Source organism: Phacochoerus africanus, chromosome 11 (genome assembly GCF_016906955.1).
Source record: "Phacochoerus africanus isolate WHEZ1 chromosome 11, ROS_Pafr_v1, whole genome shotgun sequence".
NCBI classification, from domain to species: domain Eukaryota; kingdom Metazoa; phylum Chordata; class Mammalia; order Artiodactyla; family Suidae; genus Phacochoerus; species Phacochoerus africanus.
In genome coordinates this window covers 41,614,024-41,623,450 of record NC_062554.1, presented here as the reverse complement: position 1 = coordinate 41,623,450, position 9,427 = coordinate 41,614,024, and positions in this window count along the sequence as shown.

Here is a 9,427-nt window from a genome sequence, read left to right as displayed (position 1 = left end):
ATGTATCTGGTCCCTCTGGGTTTAAGGTCACAAGAGTAGGGGTGGGCATAGCAGTTCTGCCAGACCTCACATACCCAGCCTCAAGAGATCCTAGGTTGTTCGAGCTAGATGGGACTTTGAAGGTGACTCGACCTCCTACATTGCACAGATGTGAAAACTGAGGCCCAGAGAGAGAGAGAAAGGATTTAGCTCATTCAAGGTCATCCTGTTAGTAAGGATCTGGATTGGGACTAAATCCCAGTTCTGATCAGTTTCCTGACAGGACATGGCCAAGGCCACAAAAACCCTCCCATTATTTAAACCTCACTACAGAAAAATTTTTTTAATTAAAGTATATTTTTACAATGTTGTGTCAATTTCTGCCCTACAGCAAAATGACCCAGTCATACATATATAAACATTCTTCTCATATTATCTTCCATCATGTTCTACTACAAGAGATTGGATACAGTTCCCTGTGCTGTACAATATCACTACTTTTTAAAGTGTTTTTTACTTTTATACTTTGAATTGTGGTAAAATAGACATAATGTAAAATTTCCCACTCTAACCATTTTTAAGTCTGCAGCTCAATGGCATTTTTTTTTTTTTTGTATTTTTAGGGCCGCTCCCATGGCATATGGAGGTTCCCAGGCTAGGGGTCTAATTGGAGCTACAGCTGCCGGCCTACACCAGAGCCATAGCAACATGGGATCCCAGCCACGTCTGCGACCTACACCACAGCTCACGGCAACGCCGGATCGTTAACCCACTGAGCAAGGCCAGGGATCAAACCTGCAACCTCACGGATACTAGTCAGGTTTGTTTCCACTGAGCCATGAAGGAAACTTCTCAGTGGCATTAAATACATTCACACTGTTGTGCAACCATCACCACCATCCATCTCCAGAACTTTTTCATCTTCCCAAACTGAAAATTACATTCTATTAAAGACTAATTCTTTGTTTCCACCCACACCCCCTCTCAGCTTGTGGCCACCACCATTTATTTCTCTTTCTGTCTCTATTAATTTGACTATTTTGAGTACCTCATATAAATAGGATCATGCAGTGTTTGTCCTTTTGTGTCTGGCTTAGTTCGCTTATCATAATGTCCTCAAAGTTCATTCAAGTTGTCCTTCCTTTTTTTTTTTTTTTTTTTTTGTCTTTTGCTCCTGTGGCATATGGAGGTTTACAGGCTAGGGGTCTCATCGGAACTATAAAAACCAGCCTACGCCAGAGTCACAGCAATGCCGGATCCAAACCGCATCTGCGACCTACACCACTGGTCACAGCAACTCGGGATCCTTAACCCACTGAGCAAGGCCAGGGATCAAACCCGCAACCTCATGGTTCCTAGTCGGATTCGTTAACCACTGTGCCACGACGGGAACTCCAGAATGGCCTGATGGCCTTCCTTTTTAAGGCCAAATAATACTTCATTGTATGTGTTTACTACATCTTGTTTATCCATTCATCAGTCAATGGCCACTTGGGTTGCTTCCACCCTTTGGCTTCTGTTACTATTTACATGGATTTTAATTTTTTTTTTTTTTTTTTTTTTACTGCTGATTTCTTACCAGGAATTTCCCAGCCCTGCTTTGATCCTCTTAGCTCCTAAGCATAGATTACTGTGACAATCAATCCAGAGGTAACCCCTGTTTCTTCTTTACAATCATCCAAATGCTATTTTTAAAAAGTCCTTCGTAGGTGTTCCCTGGTGGCCTAGTGGTTAAGGATCCACCACTGTCACTTGCTATGGCTTGGGTTCGATCCCTAGCCCTGGAACTTCCCCATGCTTGTAGGCTTGGCCAAAAACAAACAAACAAACAAACAACAACAACAACAAAACCCAAAAAAGTTCTTCCCTTCTCCTTCTTAGGAGACCCCCAGGTTCCTCCTGTTAAATGTCAGAGCATAAATCAAACCTCGCTCGTTGCAATTATATTCGTAGCCTGCTTTATCCGAATGCTCTTTCACCACCCCACTAAACTTCACTTTCATTTCCGGAATACAATTATTTTTATACTTGCATAGGACTAGCACAGAACCATATAGTAATGGTAGTAATGCTAGTTAGAAGTCACCAAAGTAATGAGACTATCTCACACTTGTAAAGTGTCCTAAAGCTTATAGAGCATTTGTAAACAGTCAGGGGGGAACTTCATGAATACCTGTTTCGTGATACTATCTCTGCTTTTCCGGCTTCGTGATACTTTGTCTTGAGCAATGTTGACATCAGGTGTACTGCTGATAACCGATAGTGCTGTTTACTTCCTCCTAGTGGTCTGGGAAGGATGATAAATCTTTTGCCTTTTACACATTAACACACACACAAAAAATACTAGCCAAACATAATCTTCAAAATGCACTTTATATGAAATGGGCACTCTAAAGGTTTTTGTGAAATTTGAATTGCATCTTATCTCCTCATTTCAACAAATACTTAGTGTGAATATTTAATACTGAATACTTAGTATGTATCCAACACTGCTAGAAAGCCAGAGTAAAAATACATTTACTAAGATGATAGCCATTATACAAGACATTCGAAGTATTTAAAAGAGTAATGGTTCATTTGGGTTTGTTTTGTTTTGTTTTTGTTTTTGTTTTGGCGGTGCCTGGGGCATGCAGAATTTCCTGGGCCAGGGATCGAACTTGAGCCACAGCAGTGACAACGCTGGATTGTTAACCCACTGCTCCACCAAAAAAACCCCATTTGGGGTTTAGAGTTGTTTTCTTTTGTAGATAAGGAAATGACTTTAATTTTTCCATCTAGAAAATGGATTGTATAATGATTAAGTAAAAAAAAAAAAAAAAACATGTAGATATTTAGTACATTACACAGTAGCCGCTCATTTATTTCTGTAAGATAATCACAGATACAAAATTTAATACAAGGCAGAGCATGCCAGTGCTTTAAAGAATTATAGAGTGGAGTTCCCGTTGTGGCACAGAGGAAACAAATCTGACTAGGAACCATGAGGTTGTGGGTTCGATCCCTGGCCTTGCTCAGTGGGTTAAGGATCCGGTGTTGCCATGAGCTGTGGGGTAGGTCACAGACACAGCTTGGATCTGTCATTGCTGTGGCTGTGGCATAGGCTGGCATCTGTAGCTCTGATTAGCCCCCTAGCCTGGGAATCTCCATATACCAAGGGTGCGGTCCTAAAAAGACAAAAAGGAAAAAAAATTATAGAGTGCTACAGGAATATGGGGGAAAGGATTCACTTTGACTGAAGTGATATGGAAGGATAGAAATTGGATCAGCTCCCAAAAGAAGAGAACTTTAACAACAGATGTTATGGGTAAGAACTTCCCAGATAGAATAGCTTGGATCTAAGCAACAAGGATGATTACTCTTTAAAGTGAGAGAGAAACCAATCAGAAAGAACAAATTACAGGAAGAACAAGAAAGAGCAGATGAGTTCTGCGTGGAAAAGGTTGAAGTCTCGTTTTAGACAGGTTCAAACTGCACTGCAAGGGAGGCAACTACCTCCAGACATCTAGCAGGCTGCGAGATCGAGGTCCCAGAGAGAGGCCAGGCCCTTGGAGGTCATTACACAGACAGCAGAGCTGAAGCTAGGGGAGAATGCAAGCTGTCTACAAAATACAGCTACGGGCCCAGGCCAACCTTGAGAATTTGAAGTTTTTGCAAATTTTAAAATCTAATTAGCACATAAAGAGGCTCCTCACCTTATGTGTACACGTTGGCACATGTTGAACAAACTGGTGAAGCAAGCCTACCAGAAGTCTATTTCTTGGAAGGGAAAGGAGTGTCCTGGGAGAAAAATCAGCTACAGGAAGCAGCAGCCAGAAACAGAGCACAGACAAAGTCAGAGGAAGAAAAAGAACTCTGACAGCACAGCAACTATCAGTGGCTTCTCCCTGCTAAACTCAAGTCTAAAGAACAGAGAGGCATTTTAAAGTAGCTTTTGCAATAAAAGGCACAAAAGATAATGCTATCACACAACCTTACTTGAGTTTTCTGCTGGCGTGCACACACACACACACACACACACACACACACACACCAAAACTGATGCAAGACAGTAAGAGAAATGGGGAGCAGAGAGGAATGTTTTTTCTCACTCCTGATATTTCCTTCCATATGGAGGAAGTGCCACTGGCAAAATAGTCCTGGACTTTTGTTTCTCCATAACAAGATGGAATAAAGTTTCAAGATTTAACACAGATATTAGACATGGACAACCTAGCACACAGACAGTATTCTGAGGGTAAGTGAGCTTGTTTAGGAATCCTAGAAATAATTGGTTAGGAGGCTTTTGCAGAGAGCTGAGGCCTCGCATTATTCAGCCAGAGGGCGCCAGAGAGTGGAGTGTGAGTTCTTAGTGTGACCTCATTGACACTCAGACACCCATAGAACTGTTTTCATCTCCCTATGTTACCAATTTACCTGGTGATCTCTAAATGACATTTTTTTTTTTTTTTTTTTAGGGCTGCACCGGTAGCATATGGAGATTCCCAGGCTAGGGGTCTAATTGGAGCTACAGGTGCTGGCCTAGGCCACAGCCACAAGAACACCAGATCCGAACTGCATCTTCGAACTACACCACAGCTCACGGCAATGCGGGATCCTTAATCCACTGAGGGAGGCCAGGGATCAAACCCTAAACCTCATGGTTCCTAGCTGGATTCACTTCCCTTGCACTACAACAGGAACTCCTCTAAATGTCTTGATAAAAAGTTTAAATCAGCAAGTTCCTCTCTGGCACAGCAGGTTAAGGATCTGGCCTTGCCGCAGCTGTGGCACAGGTCGTAACTGTGGCATGGGTTCGATGCCTGGCCCAGGAACTTCTTCATGCCATGCATGTGGCAAAAAAAAAAAAAAAAAACTTAAATTGGTAATTGTCATTGCAGCTAAACTTAATTCTACAATTTTGGGAGTTCCCTGTTGTGGCTCAGTGGATTAAGGACCTAACATTGTCTCTGAGAAGATGTCGGTCCAACTCCTGGCCTTGCTCAGTGGGTTAAGGACCTGGCGTTGCCATGAGCTTCGGTGTGGGTTGAAGACAGCTTGAATCCTGAGTTGCTGTGGCTGTGGTGTAGGCCAGCACCTGCAGCTCTGATTCATCCTCTAGCCTGGGAACTTCTATATGCTGCAGGTGTGGCCCAAGGAAGGAAGGAAGGTAGGAAGGAAGGGAGGAAAATTTGATTTATGTGAAAGAAAATTCCCTACTATGTTAAGCCACTAGTTTGGGGCCTTTGATTTTTGTTGTTGTTTAATCTAATGCAATTTCAAAGCCTTTAACTTTGGAGATTGCCTATATTATTTAAGTGGTGGGTGAAGAAAGGAATTCAGAAAGAGATAACTGTAGGTCAAAATGATAGGAAGAGGGACAAGAAAATGCAGCATTACAGACTAAAGAAAATTATTTTAAGGCAGGACCGAAAAAATTAACATAAAAATGTCCCTGCCATTGAAGCCATTACCCCCTGTCCTTTAGTGTGCACTATGCATCTGAATTATACTTGAACCAGATCCCCTTAGAAGACACAGGAATGCCTACACACACACCAAAAAAAAAAAAAAAAAAAAAAGAGGCAATTTTCTCCTGCTGACAGCAAGCTAACTCCTTAGGAGATAACACTCCTTCCTTAATCCTACAGGGTCACAATGACCACTGCTCACCTTGTTGGACTACGTCAACTGTCAATATATTACTTTGATGTATAGTCCTTTGTTATATAACCCTCTGTCTCAAAAAATCTTATGACCGCGCTTTGACCTCTACTGGGCAAAACAGTCCTCAGAGCTTTGTAAAAGATTGTCTCCCAGGTTATAATCCTCAGATTGGCTTATCAAAATTCTAATTCTTAGATTGACTATTGATTTTTTTTTTCATCGACAGAAAATAAAGGAAGAAAACGTTTGAACAAAGGTATGAAGTCACTGATATCAATCTTGGAGTGATAGCTGCAAGATGTCATTGTATTTGGAGTTCCTTTGTGTGGGGCAGTGGGTTAAGAATATGGCATTTTCACTTCAGTGGCTGGGGTTGCTGCTGTGATGCAGGTTCGATCCCTGGCCCAGGAACTTCCACATGCTGTGGGCACAGGAAAAAAAAAAAAATGTCATCCTATTGAATCATTAGAGGACAAATTTCTGCTGCAACTTGAGAAAAATAAGAGAATCTGCAAGATGACAAATAATAAATCCCTCTTTTTTTCTCTTTTTTCTTTTCCTTTTTACTGCTGCACCTCTACCTATGGTTGCCAGACCAACAATCGAATTGGTGTTACAGCTGAAACCTACACCATAGCCACAGCAACACCGGATCTGAGCCATATCTGCACCCTGCGCCACAGCTTGTGACAACGCTGGATCCTTAACCACTGAGTGAGGCCAGGGATCAAACCTGAAACCTCACAAAGACAATACTGGGTCCTTAACCCACTGGATCCAACGGAAACTCCAATAAAGTTCTTTCTTTATATCTTGTGGACAATGGAAGAGAAGTAGTAATAGAGGAAACTAGTTTGTTTAGAGTGAAGATGACATTACAGCTGATGGAAAAAACCTCAAGAAGTTAAAAGGAAAGAGGTGGAGAAAGGAATAAAATTGATAAAAGGATACAGGCAGGAGGTTCTGGGAGAACAAAACAAACAAAAAGGCCAGCTGTTGGGATGAGCCTAAGAATTATCATTTTATCAAATGAAATCCTCTCCTTTGAATGAATTTTTTTTTTTTTTGTCTTTTTGCCATTTCTTGGGCCGCTCCCATGGCATATGGAGGTTCCCGGGCTAGGGGTCGAATCAGAGCTGTAGCCGCCAGCCTACACCAGAGCCACAGCAACGCAGGATCCGAGCCGCGTCTGCGACCTACACCACAGCTCACGGCAATGCCGGAACCTTGACCCACTGAGCAAGGGCAGGGATCGAACCCGCAACCTCATAGTTCCTAGTCGGATTCGTTAACCACTGCGCCACGACGGGAACTCCTGAATTGTTTTTTTAAAATAATTCAATTGTCCTGACAAAATTTTTCAAGCATAAATGCTGACAACAGTAGTTGTATTTCTACATGGTAAGATAACTACCATCTTCAAACACTTGGGTTACATTTTAAATACACGTAACAACACTTAGTATCTGATTTTTTTTTTTTTTTTTGGTCTATTCTAAGGCTGATCCCGAGGCATATGGAGGTTCCCAGGCTAGGGGTCAAATCGGAGCTGGAGCCACTGGCCTATGCCAGAGCCACAGCAACTCCGGATCCGAGCTGCGTCTGCAACCTACACCACAGCTCACGGCAACGCTGGATCTTTAACCCACTGAGCAAGGGCAGGGATCGAACCTGCAACCTCATGGTTCCTAGTTGGATTCGTTAATCACTGCGCCACAACAGGAACTCCAACATTTAATTTTGAGAAGGGAGAAATCTTCAACAACAATAGCAAGAACAACAAAATTTCATGTGGAAACATAATTGTTGGGAAAATTGCATCATCAACTGAACTCAAATGTCCCATTATTTAAAATTTTCATTAAAAACAAACTATAAACAAACGAATATTCCAGAAATAGGTTCATGAAATCAGCCCCTCTTCAGCGCTTATCATTTACCTTTGAATTTTATTCATCTTGAGCCACAGCTAAAATTTTTAATGCCTTATTTCCATTTCATCTAATTACACAGATTTTACCTTACAAAAATTATCTAAGTGATACTACTAAATTTAAGCATTGTTTTAAGTGAAAACTCTACACTTTGATTACTAATCCCAGATTTTCTTAACAGAAAGACGTCTTCCACTTTCTGTCATCTAATTCTGCTCTGATCTCATTGTAGTCTTTAGATTCCATTCTAAAGGGAAAAGACATGGCCTAAACAATTAAATTATTTTTACTTTTTTTGTTGTTGTTGCCACATCTAAACAGTTGTTACCAAAGCAAAACATTTCATGGTGGGTGGGGTAGAGAATAATACGTGTATCGACTGAAAAAAGCACAACCTAAAAGTTGAGAATGATGGCAAACCGAGGACTTCAATCTAGGAGACAAGCTCTCAGAACTCTCTGAGGGATGGCTCTGAAGAGATAAAGGAGGAGCCAGGATATATAGGAGTTTTTGCAACAAAGACCAGGTAGTCAGAATATCAAAAGGTTACTGTTAATTAAAGAAAAAACAGGCATCTCAAGTTAATGAATTAAGCACTTCTCTGTGTATGGGAAGATGCTGGAGTCTAGGCTCATTGATGTCATTCCTTTGATATGCTCCTTAACTATCTAGAGCCAGTATCCTAGGTTTTTTTTCCATCCTGAATCCCCTCAGGTTACACAGTGGGGGTATGGGTGGCTGCAATGGCTGAAGGCTTGATGGCCCCAGCATCCTTTGTTTACTGATGTAGCAGGCAACATTCCTTGGCCATAAGTGGTGACGCAGTTGTTTGTTGTTGTTTTGGGTTTTGCGGGGCGGGGGTGGGGGCTTCACCTGCAGCATATGGAGGTTCCCAGGCCAGGGGTCAAATTGGAGCTGCAGCTCAGGCCTAAACCACAGCCACAGCGATGTGCAATCCAAGCCACATCTGTGACCTAGGCCACAGCTTGTGGCCATGCAAGACCCTTAGCCCACTGAACAAGGCCAAAGATCGAACCCTCATCCTTATGGATGCCAGTCTCACTGAGCCCCAACAGGAACTACTGGTACCACAGCTTCTAAGAATACAGGTAGGAAAGCCCTGGATACAAATTCTGGTTCTACCTGATGACCTTGAGCTGGTTGTGAAACCTGTCTAAATCACGTTTTCTTCAGTCATAAAATATAACTACTCCCTACTTTTTAGAGTTGCTGTGAAGATTAAAGCAGGTCATGTGATCATCGTAAGCACTCAATAACTGACAACTACTTATTAGTAGTAATATTAAATTCACTGTTTATAAATATTTAATATTTGCTTCCCCCTAAGATATTTCAGCAGATATTTGATGATTTTGTTTAATAGATAGAAACAATTTTTTTCTTTTTAGGATTTTCTTAAACTTGCCTAAGAGTATAGCAAACAGCACAGAATTTTTTGCAATTCAAAAGGTGCTGTTCTTCCCATTCCTTTTTTGTGTGGTTTCCAGAAAATTTAGCTCAGTGAGGCGGGAAATGGAACTACACATTATTCAATGGACTTCTCGGCAATGGGCTTCTCCCACTAACCTGTTTAAGTTGATCTTTTTTTTTTGTTGTTGTTGTAGTTTGGGCCATGCCCAGGGCATATGAAAGTCCTGGGCCAGGGACAGAACCAGTGCCACAGTAGCGAACCAAGCCAAGGCAGTGACAAATGCCTTAACCCACTGTGCCACAAGAGAACTCATAAGCTGACACTTTTCTTTTAGGTTACTTTAAGAGATGCTCAAAGCCTAATCACCTATTTCTTTCTTTAAAAAAAAAAAAAAGTAGGAGCTTTTAGGAACAAATAGACTAAATACAGATTTTATATA